Here is a 15439-nt window from a genome sequence, read left to right on the forward strand (position 1 = left end):
AGTTAGAGGTGGAACTGGGTCCTATTTTGTGGTCCCAACCCATTCAACATGATCATGGCCAAGCCACTTAACTCTGGGAGTGAATTAATCCTTTCTTATTCCTGTTCGTTTTTCTATCAATAGGTCCCCCAAAGCAAGTAAAATATTACTTAGAATCTCAATGCATGGTGCAGATAATAGTAAAGGTACTAAAGGAAAACTGTTTCTCTATTCACAATACTGCTGACACCAAATGTGTGGGATTTTTCCTGATACCAACCACCAGTACCCCAACTCTGGATACCAGCTGGGCGTCCTACAATTTAATTCAAATCCTACACTATCTACCTGGAGTTAGCACAGACCCTACAAGTTAAGGGCTCAGTCTCAGAAGACTGACCTCACTTCAGATGCCAATCACCAGTCTATGTTGTCACCTGTACTTATGAACAACTGGCTATAAAATTGTGGGTTCCCACCACCCCTTCTTCAGGTTTGGTAATTTGGTAAAATAGAGAGCTCAGGGAAACACTTTGCTTACATGGACTGGTTTCTTATAAAGGATCTTATAAAGGACACAAGTGAACAGCTAGATGAAGAGGTATAGAGGGTGCGTTCTGCAAGGGTCTCCAGCACAGGAGCTTCTGTCCCTGTAGAGTTGGAGTCACCACCCTCCTGGCATGTGGATGTGTTCACCAACTGAGAAGCTCTCTGAACTCTGTAGTTTAGGAATTTTTATGAATGCATCATCCTATAAACATGACTGAATTTTAACTCAATCTCTAGCCTCTCTCCCCTCCTCAGAGGTTGGGGGTAGGTGGAGCTGAAAGTTCTAAACTTCCAGTCATGGCTTGATTTTTCTGGTGACCAGCTCCTAGCCTGAAGCCATCCAGGAGCCCACCAAGAGTCTCCTCATTAAAACAAAAGAAGCTCCTATAACCCAGGAAATTTCAAGGGATTGAGGAGGTTTGTGTAAGACTTTCTTATCACTCCCATCACTCAGGAAATTACAAGGGTTTTAGGAGATCTGTGTCAGGAACTGGAGCAGAGGCCAAATATGTATTTCTTACTATGTCATAGATGCTTTGCCTAAAGAAGGGTTGGAGGGTAAGAAACTCATCTATTCACTGGCACTCACCTCTCCTATTCCCTCTAGAGATTTTTGAAGCTCCATTGTGGCACCCTAGTGCCCAGGGGAACCTAGTTTGGAAACTACTGTAGTAGATAACTTGATATTGATATCCAGCTGTAATATGCAATCAGTGAGGCTCTCCAAGACCCCAGTATGGAAGCTCCTCTAATTATGAACTGGTTTCCTAAATGCATTTCATAAATACAGTTGTTCATCAGAAATCTAAAGATACAATAATATGTCAGCAATGATTCTTGCCATCTGTTGGCAGTCAACAAAGCTGATAAAATTTTACTCTGACTCACTGCTTCATTTGTACTTATGAAAGATTGCCAATATTTCAGGGATGGGGAGACGGAGGCTTACAGAGGGTATATGACTTTCACAGAGTCACATGGTTAGTAGGCAGAGGAGCCACAATTTGAACCTAGGAAATGTGGCTCTTAAAAAAAGTTCTACATTACAGCCTCCTTTTAAAGCCAGAAGTGGGTAAGAAGAGAAGCTTCTTTATACAGCAAATGTGAGATACAAGAGCTGCATCTATTGTACTGACCACCGCTATTGCTCCAATCCACTGTGAGAGATGCCTGTCCCAGGCCCAAGTCACCAATCTGACTTCAGAGCCCCAAGTCCCCTGGGTTAGCCCTGTGCCCACTACGCATCAGCAGAGCTCTTCAGCAAATGCCAGTGATTCAAGTGACTCAGTTCAAGGTTCAGAGCTATAAAATAATTCATGTGGTCCAGGATTGGGTCTTTGGGACTGAATTTTCCATCAATTTTAAAATGTTTTTTGCTCCTTCTTTTTGCCTTGTAAGGGTGAGGGGGCTTGTCCTTTTTAATTATGCAGGTGCTTCCTCTTAGGTCTTATTTTCTTTCTCAGGGCTCCTGCAGAGAATTTCCTACGGTTGATTGATAAGCAGGTATTGATTCCAAAGTCAGAGTTTAGAAATATTCTCATAAATGGATCATGTCGTTAATAAAAGGTCATCCCAAAAGTGGCTTTGGGGTAGAGATGTTGCTGAAATTAGAGCGCTCAGCAATGGTGGCCAGAGAGATAAAAAGGCCCGATGACCCATGCTCAAGAAGAGAAATTAAGAGAAGGAAGGGATGGGATCAGAATTACCATTTATCAGATGCATCTGGTTTGCTAGAATCCTGCCTCTGCTAATACTAACCTGTGACCTTCAACTAGCTTCTTAACATCTCAAATCTCAGCTTATTCAGCTGTAAAGTGGTATAAATAATACCTTCATAGCGTGTTGTCAGGATTAAATAAAATATGTTAAGTGCTTTGCACAGTTGTTTCCACAAAATAGGCAAAATAGAAATGGTTGTTGTTAGAGCTATTATTACAGTTATTATTTGTTTTTGACAACCCTCACCAGCCTCCCAAGTGAGGTATCAGCTGGAATTCTTGGTTTCCAAATCATAAACAAAATGTTGTACAACTCTTGCTTATTGGGTGATGAGATAGTACTTCTGTTTATGACTTGCATTGGAAAATCAGGCTACATAACGGCTGTTGGGCAAGGGAAAGATGCAGAGAAATGAAGCCAGCTGAGGAGGCAGAACTTGTAAATTTTGCAACTGTCCTCAGTTTAATGTTTGACATTCTACTCTCATTACTGACTGTGCATGTCTTCATGATAAATGGGGAATTTGCAGTGTGAGAAAATGAAGATTTATACAAAGCCAAATTGAACAAATGGTGAATAATTGATTTAGCTGACCTGACAACTCCCACTTGTAAATAACACAAAATGTTTTACTCTGGCAGGAATTCAGTTTTCTGGGCATCCTGACTCCTTCTAGTAGTTTACTGTAAAGACCCAGTGCTTTCTGACTTTCCCATACAGCAAAAATCTTAGATCATGAGCTCAATTCTCATGTTATCCTGGCATAATCTATCAGAAGTATGGTTCATGTTAGATATTCTCTGAAGAATGTAAGGACCCTTTATTTTGGCCTCTGATGTAAGAATATAGTTTGGCCCTGCTTAATAAAACTTGAGATATATTTGATTGGATTCAAGAATTACTATGTTTACCATTCTTAGGAATAAAGAAAAGTAAAAATGAAGTAAAATAAATAAAAGAAAATAAATATAAAATTAACAATGTTGCACCATTGTTTAAAATCCCCTTGCTGGCATCTGGGTATAGTACATGCTGTCTTAGAACGCATTGGCAAAGGAAGTATTTATTTCCAAGCTTGGTATCCCAAGGAATGGTATAGATGAAAATACATGAGTCTTTCTTGGGCATTCCCTCACCATGGACTGTCTGGATCACAGGTGGCTTAGTAAAAAGATACAGAAGCAACTGAGGACGTTGTAGAAGATACCTCTGTAGCACTCCAAAATTATGGATTGCTAGGATTGAAAATGTCCTTGACCTATCGTATATTAACGCATATATGTGGCATCTGGAAAAATGGTACAGATGAATCTGTTTGCAAGGCAGAAATAGAGACAGAGACGTAGAGAACAAATACATGGACACGAAGGGGGGAAAGGGGGCAGGGTAGGATGAATTGGGAGATTGGGATTGACATATATACACTAATGTATAAAATAGATAACTAATAAGAACCTGCTGTATAGCACAGGAAAATCTATTCAGTGCTCTGTGGTGAGCTAAATGGGAAGGAGATCCAAAAAACAGGGGATATATGTATACATATAGCTGATTCACTTCGCTGTACAGCAGAAACTAACACAACACTGTAAAACAACTATACCCCAATTAAAAAAAAAAAAGCGTCCTTGCCAGATCATTCTGGTTAACCTTTTGATTATAGATTCAGTTCTATTCAATAAACATGTCATGAGCACCTAAAATGTGACAGGCATTAGGCTAGGATTATCGGTGGGGGCGTGTGTGCTTTGCGGGGAAACACAAAGGAAACAAAGTGTGTGCCATCAGGAAGTTTCTATGCTAGCGGAAGAGCTACCTGAGTACACATAGACTGAAGCTAGTTCCATGAGGTTGGTGCAAATAAAGCTCTCTAGGGGTGGCTGACGAGGAGAAATCTAATTCATGTTATTAGTCTGCCAACAGATAACCATTCTTAAATATGACCTCCTTTTCCTTTCACTCATTCATCAAAAATCTATTGACCGTCTTCTATTTACCAAAACCGGGGCATCTGGGGATGCTGAATACGTTAATCATGAGACCTTTAAGGGCCCAAAGTCTAACGAAGATGGCTGGAAATTGAACAGGAAATTGCAGTGTTATGAGTATTCTTAAATGTTGTTCATTCCCCTTTGCTGAGGTTTTGTGCAGTTGAACAGTTTTCCAGACTGTGAGTCAAGAGTTCAAAATTCAAGTTTCAGCTCTGCCATGAAAGTAGTTTGTGTCCGTATTGGTAGGGTTTTATTCAATTATATTGCACCTCAGTCTTCTTCGATGTGGCATGAAAAAGTTATGTCAGCCGAACTCTAGGTCTGTTTTCTCTTCTTTGGTAGTCAGTGTATAATGCTGTTTACCGACCACTGAAAGTCACTCATGACATCACTTATGACATAAGAAGTCTCTTTGGCTATATAGTACAATTAAGCTGAAATACATTTCAAGGGTAATAGATGCTTTGGACACAGAGCCAGTGTAGTGCCTGCAAGTGCGCTGAGATTCTGTTCAAATTTATGATACAACAATTGCAAATTTTTGATTTATATGTGTATGGACAACCAACATTTGAAAGGCAAACGTTTCTAACACATCATATCCAGTTCTTTTTAATGACCAATGAGATAATGATTGTGGCAGTGTGCACAGGCTCTGTGCATGGGTTTGTCATTTCGGACTGTGTGACATTGGAGGATTTATATAACCTCTCTGCATCACAGATTTTTCTTCCTAAAAATAGGGCTAATAACTGTGTCCACCTCATTGGGCTATTTCACATAGATAAGGTATCAATACATAGCATAACCATTGAATGTCTGGCACATGGTAAATTCTCAATGACTGTTGTTCCTTTTGGTGTAGATTCCCCGTCTGACAGTGGTGTCCCCTTTTGAGTTCCTTTTTGACAGGACTAATTTCTACTCACATAGGTGGGAAGTGGCAAAGCTGGGATTTGAACCCAGCCAGATAGCAGAGACTATAGTCCAATCACCATCCTGTCTCCCAGATTAATTAGAATCAATGACTTTTAAACAGTAAGAAACTGATATTTCATCGACAATATCAGTCTATGAAACTGTCTTTCCTGGAAGGCTGTTCATACCTGTTTTCTATTCCATTTACCTAATGAATACTGATAATTATTATTAATACAGTTCTTCCTGCTTTGTCCTAGGACCAGAGTTGTAACCCAATCAAGTTTTAGCTGTGATTAAACATTAGCGTCTCAGAGTATACTTGGGAAATATCATTAAAGAGGATAATGTTTTGGGTTTTTGTCTTTTACACATTGACTAATTTGTGTGTGACAGAGGTCTCCGACTTCCTGCTTGCATCAAAACTGACCAGCTTTTTGATTTAGAGAAGATATTTAAAGCGTATGATGATGAAACATATTAAAAATAGTAGCTGTTATTTTTGAGCACATATTATGTGCCAGGCACTTTATGTATTTTATTCTATTTTCTTAATAACCTTGCAAGCTAGGTAGTAAATCCTTTTGACTAATTTAGAAATGGAGGCTCAGAGAACTTAAATACTTTGCGCATAGTTAGTAAGTGTTAGAGCCCTGATTGCAACCAAAATTAGCCCATCTCCAAGTCTCAGCAAATTTCACTTTCACTCTGCCTCTGTGGAGTGGAAGAAAATGGTGTTCATAGAAGAAATTGGAAGGGAAAGCCTTGATCTAACTGATTGAAAGTGTGTGTGTGTGAAGTGATTTTTTTTGTAATTTAAGATATTGTATGCATTCTGAAGACTTTGATACTTAAATGAAGCAGATAATGATACTTTTGCAGAATGAATATTTTTGTTGCAGAAAATAATTGCCTGATAATGCTTGGTGTGGGACATCTTCATTTTGATCTAACAGGTTTCCTTAAATGAGCTAGGTGTACATGTTATGCTTTTTCTCAGGATGACCATGATTGCTCCTCTGATTTCCCATCAGAAGAATGATCAGAGAAGAGGCAAATGAATATTGTAGGAGGAAGGGCAGCTTCTAAAAAAAGTAACAACAACTTAGGTTCATGTAGAACTTTAACATTCTTGTTGGTTCAACTTCACAATCACCCTGTGAAGCAGTCGTTTATCACTGTCCCCATTGAATAGATGAGCACAGTGAGGTACAGAAAAGTCAAGAGTGTGCTAGATCTCAAACAGTCCAAAGAAACAGAATCAGGATTTAAAACTTTCAAACTTTTGGTGCCCAAGAGAATGTTATTTCATCTACCTCACACTGTTTTGTGGGGGAGTAGGTAGAAGAGAGGGGCTCCAAGAGTTTTGGGGGTGGTAGTAACCAAATGAAGCAATCATTAAAATGGTAATAATTAGCACAGGTGGGTGTTCCTTTTATGTTATCAATATTTAATCATGTACTCACTTGGTCATTTGAAAACAGATTTTAAACTACCAGTCTTATCCTTTGGAATCTATAATCTGTTTTTTTGCTGCAATATTTTAAAATATTTCAGAAAGATTAGAGGTAAATATAATTTATGCAAAATTCATTGAGCATTGTGCAGTGGAGTTTTCATTCTAGGAAGATAAAGGTAAGTATATAAATTGCCAAGAGAATAGTAGTAAGCTTTAGAATAGAGATATTCTATGGATGTTGTAAGAGTATGGATGACTCACTCTTGAGGGTGGCATTAAAGATAGTCTTTATACAGGTGTCAAATGACAAAAATAAAACAATATAGTAACGTGTTTGATGTCCTTTATTCAAGGGAAAACAATCCATGGTTGGGGGAATACAAGTGTTTTACAAGTAGTGGAGCAATGTTCCTAAGGGATTTGGGGCAAGAGCGTGTTTTTTTTTTTTTTTTTTTTTTTTTGCGGTACGTGGGCCTCTCACTGTTCCGGCCTCTCGCATTGCGGAGCACAGGGTCTGGACGCGCAGGCTCAGCGGCCATGGCTCACGGGACTAGCCGCTCCGCGGCATGTGGGATCTTCCAGGACCGGGGCACGAACCCATGTCCCCTGCATCGGCAGGCAGACTCTCAACCACTGTGCCACCAGGGAAGCCCCTAGAGCGAGTTTTACAGAGCATTAAAAGAGGCAACACAAAACCAAGGCATGATTGGCTAGGCAGTTGGGATTTCCTTATAAGGCTAACAGGTCCTATCTTCTAGGGTAAGGTAAGCTAGCTAAAGCTGAATTGGAAGACTGTAATTGGTATATGTTAGGTTTTCCATAAGTGCAGGCTGACCTAGGTTTAGATATATGATGCTGGCTGGGTCACTGGGGTGGCCTTCATTTTGTGGGTTCCAATATACAAATTAACTTTTTCGCAGGTGAGGATATCTAGATTGGGACTTGAAGGATATGTAAGAGTTCACCAGAAATGTATAGAGAGAACCCAATTCAGACTGAAGGGAAATAGCATATGAAACAACATTAAGCCATGAAAAGGCAAAAGATGTCTTAAAAACAACAGCAAGGACTTCCCTGGTGGCACAGTGGTTAAGAATCTGCCTGCCAATGCAGAGGATATGGGTTCGAGCCCTGGTCCGGGAAGATCCCACATGCAGATCCCACATGCCACGGAGCAACTAAGCCCATGAGCCACAGCTACTGAGCCTGCGCTCTAGAGCCCGCTCTCTAGAGCCCGCGAGCCACAACTACTGAAGCCTGTGTGCCTAGAGCCCGTGCTTTGCAACAAGAGAAGCCACCGCAATGAGAAGCCTGTTCACCACAACGAAGAGTAGCCCCCGCTAGCTGCAGCTAGAGAAAGCCTGCGTGCAGGGCCGAAGACCCAGTGCAGCCAAAAATAAATAAATAAATTTTTAAAAGTAAAATAAATATTTTAAAAACAAACAACAGCAAATGATGAACAGTTCAATGTCTGGAGCATAGAATATGAAAAAGAAATGCCTGTAGATAAAATTGAACAAAAAAAATTTAGAACTTGATTGTAATGAGCCTAGTTTGTTCTACTAAAGAGTGTAGACTGTATCCTATACACAGTGGGAAGTCACTGAATGCTTTCAAGAAGGGGAGTGACACAAGCAGATGTGAGAAATATTTCATTGGCAGCAATGTGAAAAATGCATGGGTGGAACTGAGAGCAAAGACATTAGTTAAGAGGTTGATGCGGCAACACTGGCAGGAGATGGTGAGCCCCCAGGGCAGTGGCAATGGAGATCAAGAGAGGAGAAACCTGATTTTGTGGGAATGTTTTCCAGTAGCTTGGGTGAATCAGATTTTTAATTTCTACCCACACCTCCTGTGCCTTTCCTAGGAGAAGAGCTGTGATAGGATGTTTGGGTTTATCTATCTATCTAATCTTCCAAAAATTGCAACAGAAACTTGTCTTCACTACCACCAGTGAATCCGTTTGAAGCGATGAAAAGAATAGCTAATAATATTTCTTCAGCCCATCCTTTGTCCCTCTAGGAAACCAGTATTAATAGCATGATGGGCATCTTTGCATCCATTTTCAATATACATGTAAAACATATAGACAAACACTTTTGGTGCTTTTTGTTAAAAGCATGAAATTCATATACACACATATTTCTTTGACTTGCTTAAATTCTTTATAAATTTCTTACTTTTACAACTCATTATGGACATCCCTCAAGGGCAATAGATAGAGTTCACCTTTTGAAATGGCTTTTAAACGTCTGTGCATGGATGTGTTACAATATGCAGCCATTTCATTACTTATATATATACTCAGTTTGTGTCTTTTTTGTCACTAGAAACTAAATATCATTAAATAATGATACATATATACATAATATATGTATATATATATCTTTTAATTAGACTATCTAAATGGTGGCCACAGAAGTTTTTTAAAAATTCATTTTGCATCCTTCTGTAGCTAGTAAGGACCTTACAAATATCAGCCAACATCCTAATTTACAGGTAAGGCCTCAGAAGCACTGAAAGGTGCAGAGAAGAGGTCAAAGTTACATAGTTTGGCGGTTCCTCTGGGGCCAGATTTCGGAGACTGTCAGCAACTTAGCCCCCTTTCCACAGGGTAAGTGCTTCTAGAGAATGGAGATATGGATTCCTAAATGGTGGGAAATCTGTAATCAGAACATCAAATCCACATGCAGAACTGATCTTCATGGCCTAATTTAAATCATAAGGCAGCCCTTCTTCAAACAAAGCCTCCTGTGCCACAGGTCAGGGCAGGGGTGGTAGAAAGCTCTAAACTGACCCCAGCCTGTCCCTGGAGGCAACCAGGGTATTCGCCCTTACTTCTGCTCTAAGGAAGTGCCCTTCTAGCAAGTGTGGTGGATTTCCTGGTTGGGAGACAGAGGGCACCTCCTCTTCCCTTCTTAGTGTGGACCCCTTTGACCTCTTAGACATCTTTGGAGACCCTGGTTCACTCACTCCGTTCCATGCACAGCCTCCAGGCTCCTGGGAATAGGTAGGAAGAAAAAACACTCAACATTCCTATCATGGAATGCTAACCAGGAAAAGACTGATGACCTTTTTCTCTAGTGACTTCTAGACCTGTCTAATCTTCAGGGTCACCCAGAGAGCTTATTTACAATACTGATCCCAGACACACAAATATGTATATTTCACCCCCCTTTGGAATTGCCATATTTTATTATATATACATATATATATACACACACATATATATACATACAGTATATATATATATACACATACAGTATATATATATATGTATATGGCCATATATATGGCAATTTGAAGAAAAATATTTATATATTTTTTATTAAAAATATATAAATATTTAATATATATTATTTTAAGCCTATTATTTAAAATTATGTTTACATATTTATTAAATTTTATATCTACATAGTACTTTTCCTTTGGCATTCCCAGGTATTGCAATCATTAGCACAGTTTTGACCTGTGGACCACGTCCAACTTTGTTATTTTCTCAATGAGAAAGTTGCTATCTACAAATATTCTACAGCTTTCCAGAAACCATTCAGCATGTCTGTGGCTGAGCCAGGACCACCAGTCTGGGAGACCACCAGTCTCCCAGATCCCAGGTCAAAATTCTTTCACCGAATTTACAAATATAGATTCCTTTTAAAACTGAGGAGAGATTAATTTTTGTCAAAGCTCCATGGTGAGAGGACGTAGGAGCAAAAAATACAAACCAGACAAGTGCTCAGGTTTTCATGGTGTTGCACAGAAGTAGCATTTCTGAACTGTCTGATGGGGGTGCAGGACGGTGGGTAACCAGAATCCCACTGTGGCGCAGGGGGCACGAGGTCTCAGCCACTTGCTGTATTTCAAAGGCTGGTTAATGAAGAGAGCCGTGGTGGTGGAGGACAGTCTCATTCATCTCTTAAGCATGTGAAAGACATTTAGAGACTGAATGATTTTCAGTTACCCTAGGTTTGGGAATTAAAGGTAAATATGGTGCGGAAAATGCTTTGGCCTGGCCTTAAAGTCTTGTGTGAAATGCTTCCCGAGGGGGGAATTGTGGGTCACTAAAAGGTTGCTTCTCACTAATGCCCTTGATTGGCTATTGGTACACAACTCCCTCTGAAGTGACAATCAGTTGGCGTGACCACTGCCCTTTTGCTGCAATTATCAGTGGTCTGGCAATTTCCCTCAATTTTAATCAATTTGGTTTCTGAATAGCTCTTTTCTTTGTTTTAGACAAAAGAGGCAAGTGTTCCACGTCGGGATGCCTCACTTCTCCTTGGCAGCCCTTGTTTTCTTTAGGAAGCTTTTGGAGACCTTGCTCACTTTTAGGCAGGGCAGAAGGCCTGCTTCTCCTTTCATTAAAGCAAGAGCCATTCTGGCTGACATTCCAGCCTATCCCAGTGTGATCCACGTTGTGAGGGCCAGGGGTGCATGGGATGGGGGTGGTCAGAGTTGGGGTGGGGGGTGAGAAAAACTGTAGCCCGAAAATAGACTTAAATGATTAGGGCTGTTGACATGTATTAGGGTTGCCAGTTAAAATACAGGACTCTCAGTTAAATATGCAGATAAACAACAAATTCACATGGGACATACAACACATTAAAAAATTGTTTATATGGGGCTTCCCTGGTGGCACAGCGGTTGAGAGTCCGCCTGCCAATGCAGGGGACATGGGTTCGTGCCCCGGTCTGGGAAGATCCCACATGCCGTGGAGCGGCTGGGCCCGTGAGCCATGGCCGCTGAGCCTGCACGTCCGGAGCCTGCGCTCCGCAACGGAAGAGGCCACAACAGTGAGAGGCCCGCGTACCACAAAAAAAAAAAAAAAAAAAAATTGTTTGTATGAAATTCCATTTTAACTGGGTGTCCTCTATCTGTATTGGCTATATCTGGCAACCCTACCTAGTATGAATAAATGAAGGTGAAGAAAGGAATAAGATCAAAGTCTAACAATAATAATAATGTGAGAAAGCACTTTCATTCACTGGTTAGCACATTCGTGTATTTGAAGATTTATTTAGAAAAGATTTATTGAATTCTGCTATACAGCTAGCATCTTGATGGGGGTATTAAGATGAACAGAGGAGATCAGTGTGACTGAAGATTACAAATCAATGTTATGATTCAGTATGATAAGTACAACAAAAATCAGTACAACTGTGGTTCTTGGTGCCTTTGCCCATTTATCACACTGGAGTGATACGACCAGCAAGAGCTGAGATCTCCAGCCAATAAGATTTTGTGACATAACAATCTTTCCTTATCAGAAAGGTTATCTTCTGATAATCTGAACCCATTCAAGGTAACTCTTCAAGAAGTAGGCTGAGAAGGTAAAGCGTGAATAACAAGCACCTATATGTTGTATTTGTAAAATAAATGGGCTTCAGTTGAATATCTAAGTATGGAAACCGGGTTATAGCTATCAATATATTCCACAGCTCTGTAAGAAAAATTAATAAATGAAGGAAGATGTGCTATGTCTACTTAAAGTTCTCTCCAGATGAGAAGCCCTAAAGCATCCTATTTAAAATTTGTTTTTAAACTATACCCAGACCCTTTGCTTGCCATTTTATTTTCTATAAAGGATTATAAAGCATTTCTAAGGTATGTCATTCTGTTTGTAGTACATGGATAAACACACATATCACAGGCACAAATATGCTCTTTCCAAACCAGAGTCAGAATTAATGAGAAGCTAAAATCAACCTAGTGAAAAAATCAGTAAAATTGGATTTTAAAAGCATTCCTGCAGTACCTGTTAATTTCTGTTGGGGATGCAGAGATGGACAAGAGACAGTTTGCTTATCTTGTAAAAGGAATTTAGAGAGATAAGGAGATAAGGTAGTTCCCTGGCAAGTCCTTGTTTCAGATGTTGCCACACTGGCCACTTTGTTGGAGTTCCCACTCATCTAGAAAACTTTGCCAGTGCCAGGTGTGAACTCAGCACTTGGCCAAGGTTGATTTGCTTGGAGTGGACATATAACTCAAAGACTGTCAACTGGCCAGCAGACACTGGGTGGCAGGGAAGGGCTGGCCAGTGGCATAACAGTGACCACCTTGATAATCAGATTTTCCCTATTGGAGATGAGCAGACAGCAGAGAAGGAAAAGCAGGAACAGGGACAGTGGTAGAGTCAGGGTGAAGAGAGACCAGTCAACCCCATTTCAGGAGAGGCACAGGTGCCCTCTGGGCAGTGTGTGGATGCCCAGACATGTACATTGTGTTTGTGTGAATGGTGTCTGCTGGAATCCAGGTGACCTTCCTGTACCTGAAGGTGTTTGTCTCCAAGTCCCTGAGGCCTAGATGTGTGACCATCTCTGTTCTTCCTGGAGGCCAGATTGTGGGGATGCTCCTGGTTTCTGTGAGACCTGGTTGAGATCCCTGTTTTTCTTAAGGTCATGGATTTTCTTACAGTAACTTTTTATTATATTTAGAGCAGAAGGAAAAGAAGCTGAAAACTGGGGGTGGCAGGGTGAGGGCTGGTTTCTTCTGGGAGATTTAAAACCTCTGAAATAGGCTCTAAAAGGCAGGGTGTGTGTCAAGAGTTTCCTAACCTAGACTGGTACCGTCTAAGGAATTAAATAAAACCAAGTGGTTGTAAAAAAAGCATCTTCCACCTACTGAGTTGAAGTCACACATCCATATATCAATTTGCACATGTGCGCACACACAAACACACACATTTGGCATTTACTTGTCTTACTGTCTCCATCATGAAATGCTTCTCATTTCCTTCCATTTGTTCCTTACAGAGAAAATGTATAAAGGAGAAAGAAATCTAAGAAAACAAGGAGAGGGTCATTGGGCTACACCTTGCCTCATCCCAGATGCTTATGTTACCTCATTAAAAACTTACAAGAATTTATTGATGTTTCACACCCTTTTATAGGTAAATTAACAGAATCAGAATGGGTAAGTGATTTGCCCAGTATCACTCAAACATTAAGGATACAGGTTTCTTTCTTTTTAATTAAAAATAAGGTAAAAACAAAAACTCAGATACACAGAAAGATAGACAGGATGAAAAGGCAGAGGGCTGTGTACCAGATGAGGAGCAAGATAAAACCCCAGAAAAACAACTAAATGAAGCAGAGATAGGTAACTTTCCAGAAAAAGAATTCAGAATAATGATAGTGAAGATGATTCAGGATCGCGGAAAAAGAATGGAGGCAAAGATCAAGAAGATGCAAGAAATGTTTAAGAAAGACCTGGAAGAATTAAAGAACAAACAAACAGAGATGAACAATACAATAACTGAAATGAAAACTACGCTAGAAGGAATCAATAGCAGAATAACTGAGGCAGAAGACTGGATAATTGACCTGGAAGACAGAATGGTGGAATTCACTGCTGTGGAAAAAACTGAAGAAAAAAGAATGAAAAGAAATGAAGACAGCCTAAGAGACCTCTGGGACAACGCAACAATATTCGCATTATAGGGGTCCCAGAAGGAGAAGAGAGAGAGAAAGGACCAGAGAAAATATTTGAAGAGATTATAGTCGAAAACTTCCCTAACATGGGAAAGGAAATAGCCACCCAAGTCCAGGAAGCGCAGCGAGTTCCATACAGGATAAACGCAAGGAGAAACACGCCGAGACACATAGTTATCAAACTGGCAATAGTTAAAGACAAAGAAAAATTATTGAAAGCAGCAAGGGAAAAATGACAAATAATATACGAGGGAACTCCCATAAGGTTAAGAGCTGATATTTCAGCAGAAACTCTACAAGCCAGAAGGGAATGGCATGATATACTTAAAAGTGATGAAACGGAAGAACCTACAACCAAGATGACTCTACCCAGCAAGGATCTCATTCAGATTCAATGGAGAAATCAAAAGCTTTACAGACAGGCAAAAGCTAAGAGAATTCAGCACCACCAAACCAGATCTACAACAAATATTAAAGGAACTTCTCTAAGTGGGAAATACAAGAGAAGAAAAGGACCTACAAAAACAAACCAAAAACAATTCAGAAAATGGTCATAGGAACATACATGTTGATAATTAACTTAAACGTGAATGGATTAAATGCTCCAACCAAAAGACACAGGCTTGCTGAATGGATACAAAAACGACCCATCTATATGCTGTCTACAAGAGACCCACTTCTGACCTAGGGACACATAGGATTGAAAGTGAGGGGATGGAAAAAGATATTCCATGCAAATGGAAATCCAAAGAAAGCTGGAGTAGCTATACTCATATCAGAGAAAATAGACTTGAAAATAAAGAATGTTACAAGAGACAAGGAAGGACACTACATAATGATCAAGGGATCAATCCAAGAAGAAGATATAACAATTATAAATATATATGCACCCAACATAGGAGCACCTCAATACATAAGGCAACTGCTGACAGCTCTAAAAGAGGAAATCAACAGTAACACGATAATGGTGGGAGACTTTAACACCTCACTTACACCAATGGACAGATCATCCAAAATGAAAATAAATAAGGAAACAGAAGCTTTAAATGACACATATTTAAGTGATATTTACAGGACATTCCATCAATAACAGCAGATTACATTTTCTTCTCAAGTGCGCATGGAACATTCTCCAGGATAGATCACGTCTTGGGTCACAAATCAAGCCTCAGTAAATTTAAGAAAATTGAAATCATATCAAGCATCTTTTCTGCCACAACGCTATAAGATTAGAAATCAATTACACGGAAAAAAAATGTAAAAAACACAAACACATAGAGGCTAAACAATACATTACTAAATAACCAAGAGATCACTGAAGAAATCAAAGAGGAAATCAAAAAATACTTAGAGACAAATAGCAATGAAAACACAATGATCCAAAACCTATGGGATGC

The 15439-nt window shown here is 39.8% G+C and overlaps 1 protein-coding gene and 1 long non-coding RNA gene across 3 annotated transcripts in view; one reads left to right on the forward strand and one right to left on the reverse strand.

Moving 5' to 3' along the window:
* The window catches only part of LOC109549456 (uncharacterized), a 663670-nt gene that overhangs the window by 286012 nt on the left and 362219 nt on the right, over positions 1–15439 (forward strand). The window lies entirely within an intron of this gene.
* The window catches only part of LOC141276945 (uncharacterized), a 38225-nt gene that overhangs the window by 18658 nt on the left and 4128 nt on the right, over positions 1–15439 (reverse strand). The window lies entirely within an intron of this gene.

Source organism: Tursiops truncatus, chromosome 17, assembly GCF_011762595.2.
Source record: "Tursiops truncatus isolate mTurTru1 chromosome 17, mTurTru1.mat.Y, whole genome shotgun sequence".
Classification (NCBI taxonomy): Eukaryota; Metazoa; Chordata; class Mammalia; order Artiodactyla; family Delphinidae; genus Tursiops; species Tursiops truncatus.